Here is an 8652-nt window from a genome sequence, read left to right as displayed (position 1 = left end):
TCTGGCAGTACTGTTTTGTGTGTGTGTGTGTGTGTGTGTGTGTGTGTGTGTGTGTGTGTGTGTGTTTGTATGCGCGTGCGTGCGTGTGTGTGTGTATGTGCGTTTGTATGTATGAGTGTGTGTGTGTGCGTTTGCGTCCGTGCATGTCTGTGTGTGTGTGTGTGTGTGTGTGTGTGTTCTCCATAAGACTGACTGTGGCGTCTACTTCCTGTGTGCAGGGTGATGAACAGGAAGCAGCCGCTGGGTAAGCCGGACCAGAGGGACCTGAACGAGAACCTGGCCGCCACCCACGGCCTCACACACATGATCCAGGAGTGCAGGAAGCTCTTCAGGGTCAGTTGTGTCACACACACACACACGCACACACACACACACACACACACGCACGCACACACACGCACGCACACACACGCACACACACGCACACACACGCACACTCACACACACACTCTCACACACACACACACACACACGCACACACACACACACTCTCACACACACACACACATTCCACAGACTCTAACTGTGAAGGGCTGTAAAGTTGTAGACTTCCTGTAGACCTTTGACCTCCTGTTCTAATGGTCATCTCCCCCCCCCCCCCCCCCCTCAGATCCCAGAGGACATGGGCCGTTGTCGGAACTCGTACGTGGAGCAGGCTCTGTTGCCCCTGGCGATGGAGGACCTGGGGGGCGTGGCCGGGGGCGTGGCCTACCTCCGAGACAACATGGAGGCCTTGCTGAAGGAGGCCAAGGACAAGTTCAGAGGCTACGACAGTGTGTCCACGCCCGAACACGCCGAGCTGGCCTACAAGAAGGTAGGAGGGGAAGGAACCTGTCTGGAGTCTCTCTCTACATCCCTCTCCGTCTCTCCTCTCTACCTCTGCGTCTCTCTCTCCTCTCTCTCTTATTCTCTCTCTCTTTCTCTACCTCTCTCTCTCTGTCCCTATCTACCTCTCTCTCTTTCTGCCTCTCTCTCCTCTCTCTCTTATTCTCTCTCTCTCTTTCTCTACCTCTCTCTTGGTGCTTTTCCACTACAGTGCCAGCCCGGGTCGACCCGGGTCAGCCCTGTTCTTTGGCGCTTTTCCATTGAGCGGCCCGTGTCAGCACGGCACGGCACGGCACGGTAAAATAGTTCTTGTTCGGGATGGGTAGCGAAAGTTGGGGAAGGGTACTTTTTTGCCAGGCTGCGTGTGACGTGTGACGCTGCACACCGTTGATTGGTCAATGGAAATCGTCATCCCATGTTCATAGATTTCATCACTAACCGCCATTTTTAAATACCACAACAGATTTCGCTCTAGGAAAATGTCACTTACTGTTTCTGTAATAACGTATTAATAAAGATTTGAAAAAATATGATAACCATCGTATTATCTTATTTTAATGTCATTTCAATGCATCATAGAACTTTTATTTACAACAAGCATAACAAAAAATCGCTATTATGGCGATGTCCTGTGCCTATGCTGTTCCTCAGTCCAGCGGCAGTCAAATGCCGGTAGATTCTTGCTCTCTTTAACGCATGTCGGCGCTGTTTCCCTGGTTGCGAGATCTAAACTACTAGAACTGAAAGCGGCAGGTAACAGGCAGGTAACATCCATACGCTGTATATATAAATAATGTCAGTGTCGACCGTGATAGGAGTGTCGTATCGACACCATTCAAATGGTTTCGGATTCCCTGTCCTCTCCCCTATCCGGACACGTTTGAATTGTTATCCTAACCCACGGTAAACCACAGTTATTAACCCGCAAAGGGTGCCTCCGGGCACCGTCTTTGCCCGTGAATAACACCGGCTATGAAGGTGGTACAAACACAATACTCCTTTGCTAACTTCACCATCGGTATACGGTTATTTTGAGCCCTTAACCACTGCGCTGACACCCAGAGAAGTTATGCTTCTAACCGTAAACTCAATGAACCGGGAGTTCACCCGCTGCTGCCTGCAGCACCGCGCCTGCTGGTTGAAACTCCCGTTGACAGCGCGGGGAGAGAAAAGTTCTGCCAGGGAATTCGCTCCGCCCTGTGTCAACCGTGATAAGAGTGTCGTATCGACACCATTCAAATGGTTTTGGATTCCCTGTCCTCTCCCCTATCCGGACACGTTTGAATTGTTATCCTAACCCACGGTAAATCACAGTTATTAACCCGCAAAGGGTGCCTCCGGGCACCGTCTTTGCCCGTGAATAACACCGGCTATGAAGGTGGTAAAAAGACAAGACTATGCTGGCTAACTCTACCATCGGTATACGGTAATTTTGAGCCCTGAACCACTGTGGTGCCACCCCGAGAAGTGAACCGGGAGTAAACTCAATGAACCAGGAGTTCAACATGCGTCAAGTGCTTATATTCACTACGAGCAGTGTTGACATCGATCAGGCAGTAGCCATCTCATATGCTCAACATAACAATGATACTACAGTTCATAAAGCAGACAAGTGAAGGCAGTGGTTTTAAGGGTTCAAAAAACATGACTTTATTATGTGTACATAGCTTCCTCTCTCTCTCCCTCTCTCTCTTTCTCTTTCTCTCCAAAAAACCACGGTTAATAGTATACCACATTCCGAGGAAAAAGTATACGATAGCTTCAAGTTCCTCCATGTTGCTATTGTTGTGGCTGTGTTGTGTCTCGTGAAAATATACGTCACCACCATGGCGCGCTTTTATGACGCGTAACTCCGCCTACTATCTCCTACTCCTCCTACTCGTTCCTGGTCTCTTGTGTATGGTGGAAAACCAGAACTGTTCAAAAGCGTGCCGAAGCGAGCCGAGCCGAGCCGGGCCCGATAGTGGAAAAGCGCCATCTGTCACAATCTACCTCTCTCTCCTTCTCTCTCTCTCTCTCTCTCTCTTTCTCTCCCTCTCTCTCTCCCTCCTGTTCTCTAATGAATATGTTTGTATTTCCTGTGTTGAAACACGTCTGTGTGAAACTAGCCTGTTCCACCCATGGACTGGCCCCTGGCCTAAGATGACATCATGCACACACACAAACTAGGACGCACACACACACACACACACAAACTAGGATGCGCACACACACACACACACACACAAACACACACACAAACAAGGAAGCACACAACACACACAAACTAGGATGCACACACACACACACACACACACACACACACACACAAACTAGGACACACACACTCAAACACCGGCCAGTTCTCTCCCAGGCTTACACATCCTGTCCAGCGATAAAAGCTGCCAGGCGTCTTCAAGTGTGTGTGTGTGTGTGTACGTCCTTGTGTGTGTGTGTCCTAGTGTGTGTGTGTGTGTGTGTGTGTCCTTGTGTGTGTGCGTCCTCATGTGTGTGTGTGCATCCTATTGTGTGTGTGTGTGTGTGTGTGTGCTTGCTTCATCGTGTGTGTGTGTGTGGGCTTGTGTACTCGTATATGTGCCTCCTTCTGTGTGTGTCATTATAATGACAGTGTTACAGTCACCCCCCCCCCCAAGATGTTATTGTATTATTATGACACATTAACACCCCCCCCCCTCCTCCCCCTATAGGTCCACGACGGCTGGCCCCTGCGTGTGTGGAAGGCGTCCGTGGAGATGCCCGCGGGTCCTGAGGAGGTCCTGAGGAGGGTGGTGAGGGAGCGGGGCCACTGGGACGAGGACCTGATTGAGACCAGGGTGGTGGAGACACTGGGACCCAGGACGGAGGTGTTCCAGTACGTCAGTGACTCCATGGCCCCCCACCCCCCCAGAGACCACCTGGTCCTCCGGTAAGAGATGGGCGCGTCGCTTTGGTTTGACTCTTCTTCTTCTTCTTCTTCTTCTTCTTCTTCTTCTTCTTCTTCTTCTTCTTCTTCTTCTTCTTCTACTTCTTCTTCTTCTTCTTCTTCTTCTTCTTCTTGCTTCCTCTTGTGTTCTCTACGCTTTACCATATCTTTGACTTCCCCTGTCTCCTTGTCTCCCAGTGTTTCTATACTCTGAACTGTTTATACTCTGCACTCTGCTCTTTCTTCTCTCTCTCTCTCTTTCTCTCTCTCTCTCAGTCTCTCTCTCTCTCTAAACAAAACCTCCTTCCTCTCTTTTTCAATCCCTCTTGTGTTTGGAAAACATCCAAACATGGAAAACTTACCTCTCTCTCCCCCCGCCCCCCCCCCCCCCCCCCCCTCAGGACATGGGTTACGGACCTCCCTAAAGGAGCGTGTGCGTTGGTGTCTTCCTCGGTCGACCATGAGGGGGCAGCGTTGCTGGGTGTGAGAGCTAACGTCCTGATGTCTCGCTACTACATAGAACCCATCGGCCATAACAAGTCCCGCCTCACACACATCTCCAGGACTGACTGCAGGTATGAGCGCACACACACACAGACAGACATTCACACACACACACACACACACACACACACACACACACACACACAGACAGACAGACATTCACACACACACACACACACACACACACACACACACACACAGACATTCACACACACACAGAAACAGAAAAGGACATTCAATTCGATAAAACATTAGATCCCCGTGGGGCATTTCCAAGAGCATTGTGGGTGCAGGCAACACTAATCACAAGTAAGATGCTTATTAGATGATCTTTGGTACTAATGCCCCTCCCTCCCCTTCTCCCGCCCCCCTCTCTCCCCCCTCTCTCTGCCCCCCTCTCTCCCCCCCTCTCTCCCCCCTCTCTCCCCCCTCTCTCTCCCCCCTCTCTCCCCCCTCTCTCTGCCCCCCTCTCTCCCCCCTCTCTCCCCCCCTCTCTCTGCCCCCAGGGGTCGTTTTCCAGAGTGGTACAACAAGCTGCATGGTCAGCTGTGTGTGGCCGAGGTACTAAGGATACGAGACTCCTTCACCTGCCCCAGCCACAAGTGAGAGACACACAAGGAGGGGGTGGGGGAGGGGGGGTTAGGTGGGGTCCAGAAAGCCCCCCCCCCCCCCCACCCCCTGGACTAGACAAGTGAGAAAGGACATGATAGACAGACGGACAGACAGACAGACAGACAGACTCCACTGTGACTATGACATCATCCCGGTCTGGAGTGGGACTACCCAGCAGCCCCGGGGGCAGGGTCAGAGGTCAGAGGGAGGCGTGGACCCTCACAGAGGGTTTCAGACAACAGGATGTGAGATCATTGACCGCAGGATGTTGTCAATGGCTTTATTAAGTATGATCATATATATATATATATATATATACATATATATATATATATATATATATATATATATATAGGGGACGGGATGCTACTGCTTCTGAGAAGCTAGAGGATCGAAGTGTGTGTGTCTGTGTGTCTGTGTGTCTGTGTGGGTGGGTGGGTGTGTGTGTGTGTGTGTGTGAATGGTCGGTTAAACAGACATATTCCATGCACTGGCTACCAGCTGCAATATAGAGTGTATATACAATATCATGTAACTGTTCACATTGCTTGTGTGTGTGTGTGCGTGTGCGTGTGTGGGTTATTGTTGGTGGTTAAAAAGTAAGAGGACAGTGAGGAGAGCTAGTGTAACGGAGGCGGTTGGCTGACCTGACCACCCTCGTCTTGCATGCAGGGGACCTAGGTTTGAACCCCAGCCCAGCCACACGTTGGCGTTGGGGTGGTTGAGTTGGTGAGAGTCAGAGAGGTGGCAGGGACACCGATGGGGGAGGGACAACAATGGACATGTGACTAAGTTGGGGTTTGAACCCCTGCACGTGGGACCCAAGCATCAACCATTAGACCAAGAGGGACATCCAACCATCCAAGGTTGATGGTTCAGGCAGGGCTACCCAGCATGACAGGGTGATTCCAAACCAGGGGAGGCTGGTGGAGGTAGAAATCGGAGGATGGGCTCATTATAATGCATGGGACAGAGTGAGGGTTTTAGGGTTAACCCGTTCCTCCTTCTCCATTCCATGCGTTACAATGAGCCCATCCTCCGACTTCTACCTCCACCAGCCTCCCCAGGGTCCAAACCCGACCACAGAGATGAGCCATAGCTTTTTAGAGAGAATCGCAGGTAGCTTCCAGGTTACCATGGAGACCAACATTCTGATGGACCAAAATGTAAACTGAACAAAAAATTACCGGTGTAAAAGAAACAGAATGTAGCTTCTTTCCCAGCTTTGAGTGAGGCCTACGAGTTGTAGTTTAGGTTTTTAAAATGGCCTCCATTTGTAGGCTAATCATCTGACGACCATAAGCTATGTGAAGACATGTTCAGTCTTCTGCTCCAACACCTCTGGAGGAATGAGAGAAAAACAAGTGAGGGAAAAGAAGGAAAGAATAGAGAATGTCCTTTTATAAAGGTGTGTATTTTACAGGTTTTACTGTAGAGGGGAAGAGTGAGGGTAGAAAGAGAATGTTTATGAAGAAAGAAGAATAATCCAGGCTTCTGTTGTTGTTGTTGTTGTTGTTGTTGTTGTTGTATGTGCGTCTGTTCCGTCAGTGTTACGTTAAAATGAAGTAAAAGACTAAATAGTTTTAAAAAGTTAAGTAAAACTGTACTTCACTCGCATACTCAGTGTTCAATACGAAAGCTTTCTCTGTCTGTCTGATGTATGAATCATTTTGCCAAGCTAAGCCATCATGTTGTATCTTTAACATGAATGTGTTAAAGACATTATTAACGTGAGTACCTTAGTCCTTACGTTAAGCCATCGTGTCGTAAATGTGAGTACGTTAATCATTACGCTAAGCTATCGTGTTGTATCGTTAATGTGAATATGTTAAAAACATTATTAATGTAAGTATGTTAAAGACATTACGCTAAGCCATCATGTCATATCGTTAACGGACATTAATCATTATTCTGCCAAATCTGAATAACGTCTGACAATGACAGTTAATTTAAACCTCCATATATTTATACCTCTAGATATGGTTTTTGTTTTGTTTTGTGTCATGTTATTTTATTGTAAATGTTACGCTTAAGTTACAGAAATGAACAAAAGTTTTATCTTTTTTATCATTAATTTTATTTCTGTACAGGTTATTCACAGTGCACTATTAAATGGATTAAAACAAAATGGCCGCTGTCTCTGGGTATTTGTGTTGTTGTTGTTGTTGTTTGTAAGGTTTGATTGGTGATTCAAAATGATGAACACAACTGCCCAATCTCGACGTGGTATAGTCCGCTATAAAGCCACGTGTCCCGTTATGTGAACGTTTCTGGTGAGTTTTGCTCTCCAAACGAGTTCAATAACTGGGTGAATTTGATTGTAGTTAAAAACTAACGTCCCGACCAGAAACAGTTTACTGCTGTTCGCCCAACGAGCCAAGCGGGGGTGGGGGGTGGGGGGGGGGGGTCATGCAACGGCTGGCTGAGTAGATGGTGATCTCACCGCTGTCTTACATAACAGCTTCATGTGGCAGAGGAGGGACAAAGAAAGTGTTGTACCACAGCTGGCGGGGGGGGGGGGGGGGGGGGGGGAGCGGGGGGTTATGTGGGGGCCCAGGGTCTGGTGGTGGTGGTGGCGGGGGGGCATCTGTGGGAAGGAAGAATGTTTCCCACCGTACACACACACACACACACACACACACACACGCGCGCAGTGTACACAGTTGTGATGTACACAGGGACTTGCCATACATGCAGTGTACAAGAACAGAGATGACAGGTACAAACTTGCACTGGTGCATGGATACACACACACACACACACACACACACACCATGTGGAGGTACAAGACAGACATAATATCTGTCTTGTATCTCCAGGAGTGTGTGTGTGTGTGTGTGTGTGTATACAGTAACACTCTCCTCCTCACCCCTCCTTCACATTCATTCCTCCCTCAACAACATCCCTTGCTCACGTGGACAACCAGACCACTCCACTTTCTCCTCTCTGCTGTTTCACAGGAGGCAGAGATAAACCAGAGCTCTGGAACATACACACACACACACACACACACACACACGCACACACGTGGGAAGGGAAGCCAACATGTTTGTGAGCAGATAAGACTGACCCAGAGTCAGCAGCATTCCTGTCTGGACTGCACCGCGGAGGATGGGTCCCACATTGATAACAGCACAGAGAGGTGTGTGTGTGTGTGTGTGTGTGTGTTAGTTTAACTATTGAGCGATGAGGGGAAAGAAGAGAGAGATGAGAAGAGAAGAGATTCACTATAATGGGAGAAATAGTTAAATGCTGTAAATAAATAATTCAGTTTTGTACATCAGCACTTACTACGATAAATTGATGGTTGTGTCTAACTTATATAGAGTTTTGCCAAAGGTGATTTTGAACTTGGACTTTAGCATTTTGTGTGAAAGTAGTGAGAAATTACTGTTCAGCTGAACATGTTACTGTTGTGCTCATGTATGTTATTGCTGTGGTCTTCAGTTCCATACAAATGGTTTAAGCAACTGAGCAAATCTGTTACTTCCTGTCTTGCTTCTGCAAGGGTGTTGCAGCTGGTGAAACCGGGAACAGGTCGGCAACCGACGGCCCATTCAGACTTTTATTCTGAAAAATATAAATACATTTCAACGTTGTTGAAAATCAATGACACACTCGCTCGTCTTTCGAATGCTTTTCTTCACTGAACAAATTCTGGCGGTTCATAGAAGATTGTAAATGCAAATAGTGATTGTACTGTAGGTAAAATGTCACATATTTTAGAGAACTATGATCAATTCCATTTTACATCAAGATAGTTACAGATAGGCCTGTCAGTTATCTATGGCTGGTACACTTTTATTCAA

At 48.1% G+C, this 8652-nt stretch overlaps 1 pseudogene across 1 annotated transcript in view; it reads left to right on the top strand.

Annotated features, from left to right (window-relative positions):
- The window catches only part of LOC308160857 (rho GTPase-activating protein 7-like), a 60004-nt pseudogene extending 55016 nt beyond the window's left edge, over nt 1-4988 (top strand). Inside the window, exons 9-13 of the transcript in view lie at nt 219-333; nt 611-814; nt 3513-3730; nt 4129-4302; nt 4738-4988. The product of the transcript in view is annotated as a rho GTPase-activating protein 7-like (transcript). The remainder of the gene's footprint in view (nt 1-218; nt 334-610; nt 815-3512; nt 3731-4128; nt 4303-4737) is intronic.
- The last annotated feature ends 3664 nt before the right edge of the window (nt 4989-8652 follow it).

This window comes from Nansenia antarctica, assembly GCF_963989245.1.
Source record: "Nansenia antarctica genome assembly, chromosome: 6".
NCBI classification, from domain to species: Eukaryota; Metazoa; Chordata; class Actinopteri; order Argentiniformes; family Microstomatidae; genus Nansenia; species Nansenia antarctica.
Note: the sequence above shows the minus strand (reverse complement) of the source record. Positions and strands in the feature narration are given on the sequence as shown.